Here is a 4,553-nt window from a genome sequence, read left to right on the forward strand (position 1 = left end):
GGTCTTTGGTTGATTCATCAGTCTCTGCAGGTCACCCAAGACCCAGAAAAGAAGCAGACACAACCGAAAGGAGTAGACTACTGGAAGTATTCAAATTCAGAGCTGAATCAATAAATTAGAAATAAAGAAAACAATTTAAGGAATCAATGAAACCAAGAGCTGGTTCTTTGAGGAAATCAACAAGATAGACAAACCCTTAGCCAAACTCACTAAAAGACAGAGAGACAATATACAAATCATCAAAATCAGAAATAAAAAGGTGGACATAAAGACAGACACTGAGGAAATCCAAACAATCAATAGATCTTGCTTCAAAAGCCTATATGGAAAAAATTTAAAAATCTAAATGAAATGGACAATTTTCTTGAGCAGTTCCACTTACCTAATTGAATCAAGACCAGGAAAATAAATTAAATAGTCCTATATCCACTAAGGAAACAGAAGCCATCATCAAAAGTCTCCCATCCAAAAAAAAAAAGCCCATGGCCAGACGGTTTCAGTACAGAATTCTACTAGACCTTCAAAGAAGAGCTAACATCAATACTCTTCAAACTATTCCACAAAGTAGAAACAGAAGGAACATTACCAAATTCATTTTTGAAACCACAGTCACCTTGATACCGAAACCTCACAAAGACTCAACAAAGAAAGACAATTTAAAACCAATCTCCTTTACGGACATTGATGAAAAAATACTCAACAAAATCCTCGCAAACCAAATCCAAGAACACATCAAAGATATCATCTGCAATGACCAAGTAGGCTTCATCACAGACATGCAGGTGTGCTTCAATATAAGGAAATCCATCAATGTAATACAACATATAAACAAACTTAAAGAAAAAATCTACATGAAAAAAATCTATATGATCAACTCCTTAGACACTGAAAAAGATTTGATGAAATCCAACTTTGTTTAAGTTTAAAGTCCTGGAGAGATCAGGGATACAAGGTACTTAGCTAAAAGTAGTAAAGGCAGTATACAACAAGACTATAGCTAACATCAAACTAAACAGAGAGAAACATTAATCAGTCCCACTGAAATCAGGGACAAGGCAAGGCTTTCCATTTTCTCCATATCACTTCAACATAGTTCTTGAAGTCCTTGCTAGAGCAATACGACAATTAGAGGAGATCAAGGGGATTAAAACCTTAACATAAAACCAGACACACTAAATCTGTTAAAAGAAAAAGTAGGGAAGAGCCTTGAACTCATTGGCACAGGAGACCACTTCCTGAACAGAACACCAACAGCACACGCTCTTAGATCTACAATTAATAAATGAGACCTCGTGAAACTGAAAAGCGGCTATAAACCAAAGGACACTGTCATCAAAACAAAACGGCAGCCTACAGAATGGGAAAATATCTTAACCAACCTTACATCCAATAGAGGACTAATATCCAGAATACTTAAAGAACTCAAGAAATTAGACACCAACAAAACAAATCATCCAATTAAAAATGGGGTATGGAGCTAAACAAAGAATTCTCAACAGAGGAATATTGAGTGGAAAACAAACAAACAAACAAACACTTAAAGAAATGCTCAACACCCTTAGTCATCAGGGAAATGCAAATCAAAATGACTGTGAGATTCCATCTTACACCTATCAGAATGGCTAAGGTCAAAAATTCAAGTGACAACACATGCCGGAGAGGATGTGGAGAAAGGGGAACCCTCTTCCACTGCTGGGAGTGCAAACTTGTACAACCACTTTGGAAATCAATCTGGCACTTTCTCTGAAAGTTGGGACTAGCATTACCTCAAGATCCAGCTATACCATTCCTGGGCATATACCCAAAAGTTGTCCCACCATTCAATAAGGACATTTGCTAAACTATGTTCATAGCAGCTTTATTTGTAATAGCCAGAATCTTGAAACAACCTTCATGTCCCTCACCAGAAGAATGGATACAGAAATTGTGGTATATGTACACAATGGAATACTACTCAGCTATTAAAAACAAGGAAATCATGAAGTTTGCAGGCAAATGTATGGACCTAGATGAGATCATCCTGAGTGAGGTAACCCAGCAACAGAAATATAGGCATCGTATACATTCACTAATAAGCAGATATTAGTAATATGATATAGGACAGCCATCTATAGACCTAAAGAAGCTATACACTCAGGAGGACACTAGAGAGGATACTTAATTCTCATTCAGAATGGCAAACAGGATAGACACCAGAAGTGGTGGAAGAGAAGAAACAGGATGGGAGTGTACTATAAAGGGCCCTCTGAAAGGATTCATCCAACAGGGGATCAAAGCAGATGCTGAGACTCAGGGCCAAATTTTGGGCAGAGCGCAAGGGAGTCTTATGGAGGAAGAGAAGGTTGGGATTAGAGGGGCATGGAGGGGACAGGAGCCACAAAAGGAGACCAACACAACTAAAAGATCTGAGCCCAGTGTGTCCTGCAGAGACTGATGCACCAATGGAGACCATGCATGGAGAGAACCTAGACCCCCTACTCAGAGGTGGCTAATTGGCAGCTCAGTCTTCTTGAGGATCTCTGAGGGAGAGGATAGGGGCTGCTTCTATCATGAACTCAGTTGACTGCTCTCTGATCACTGGTCCCTGATGATGCAGTCTTGCCATGCTATGGAGGAAGAAGATCCAAGCAGTCCTGATGAGACTTAACAAACTATGGGCAATTGTGGAGAACTCACCTTTTCAGTGGACTAGAGGAAGGAGATGAGAGGAAGAGGGAGGGAAGGAGGATAGGACTTGGGGAGTTGAGGAAGGGAGCTTTAATCAGGATATATAGTGAATAAATGGTGAAGAAAATAATTTTTTTAAAACATCATTCATTTCTGTTAGAAAAAGTATTCTTTAGAGTACGCATCTCCTCTAGCTGAAAAATTATAAAGATTTCCTTTATCTCTGGGTAATTAGCCAGTGAAACAGAGATTGTGCCTTACCATGAAAATTCCTATGCTCCCTGTTACCATTGTTAAGCTTTGATTATTTTAGAAACAAAGTCCAATCTATTAAAGCAATTACAGGTTTTCTTAAAAACAAACAAAAAACATGTTGAACTAATCTTGCATCTTGGAGATAGAACCAACTTTGTCTATGATCATCTTAATGAATTTCCTGAATTCAGTTTATAAGTATTTTACTGAGTATTGTTGAGTGTGTGTCCATCTGAGAAACTGGTCTATAGTTTACACTTTCTTGAGTCCTTGTCATGTTTTGTTATCAGAGTAATATTGGATTCACAGAATGAGTTACTAGTGAACCTTCACTAGTACTAAGTATGTCGATGTTAACTCTTCCTTAAAAGTTTGATAGAATTTAGCAGTAAATTGATCCATCCTTAGACTTTTCTTTGTAGGTAGATTTTTTTCTTCGATCACAGATTACATATCACTTATTACAGATATGGATATAGGTTGTATACTTAGAAATGTATCATTTCTTCTGTATTTTTAAATATATATTTTAATCATAATTTTTATTGATTCCTTGAGAATTTCTTATCATGCACTCTAATCCCATTCATTTCCCAGTCCTTCCATGTCTGACCTCCCCACCATTGTAACATTCTCCCTCACTCCAAAAAAGAAAAAATAAAACTATCTCCCCACCAAAAAACTATTTTCCCAACCCCTCTGAGCAAAGGGCTGATCCTCTATCAACCTCAGCCTTCCCTCAAACCTATCAAAGGTGTCAGTCTCCAGTTGTATTGTACATGCACCATACCACTGTGTTTTACAAGTTTTCAAGGTATTTTCTAATTCTCTGAATTTCATTCAAATATGATGTAATATCTGCTTTTCATTTTTTTCTTTTTCTAATATTGATAGAACTATGTTATTTTTATTCTTTTTTCTTTATTAATTACACTTTATTCACTTTGTATCCCCCCCGTGGTTCCCTCCCTCCTCCAGTCCCAATCCCTCTCTTCCTCCACCTTCTGCACACATGCCCCTCCCCAAGTCCACTGATAGGGGAGGTCTTCTTTTCCTTCCTTCTGATCCTAGTCAATTAAGTCTCATCAGGAGTGGCTACATTGTCTTCTTCTCTGGCCTGGTAATGCTGCTTCCCCCTCAGGGAGAGGAAATTAAAGAGCAGGCCAATCAGTTCATGTCAGAGACAGTCCTTGTTCCTATTACAATGGAACCCACTTGGATACTGAACTGCCATGGGCTACGTCTGTGCAGGGGTCTTAGGGTATCTTCATGCATAGTCCTTGGTAGGAATAGCAGTCTCAGGAAAGACCCTTGTGCTGCTTTTCATTTTTAATTTAACTTGGATCTATTCTCTTGGTTTGTTTGTCTAGGGTGTTATTAGCACTGCTAATCTTTGAAAAAAAAACTTTTGTTGATTGACTCTACATAATTTTAAAATGTGCTTATTTCTTATTACAGTTTATTCATTGTGTATGCCAAAACATGTTAAAGTTTTTATTTAGTAAAAGTATTCAACAATATATCCTTTTATGAGGCTACAGCCAATTTTCTAGAACAGATAAAAATCTACAATATCCCCTAGGACCATCACTCAGGGATTACATAGTATAGTAGTTACTATTCTATTGCCA

The sequence above is a fragment of the Meriones unguiculatus genome, chromosome X (assembly GCF_030254825.1).
Source record: "Meriones unguiculatus strain TT.TT164.6M chromosome X, Bangor_MerUng_6.1, whole genome shotgun sequence".
Lineage (NCBI taxonomy): Eukaryota > Metazoa > Chordata > Mammalia > Rodentia > Muridae > Meriones > Meriones unguiculatus.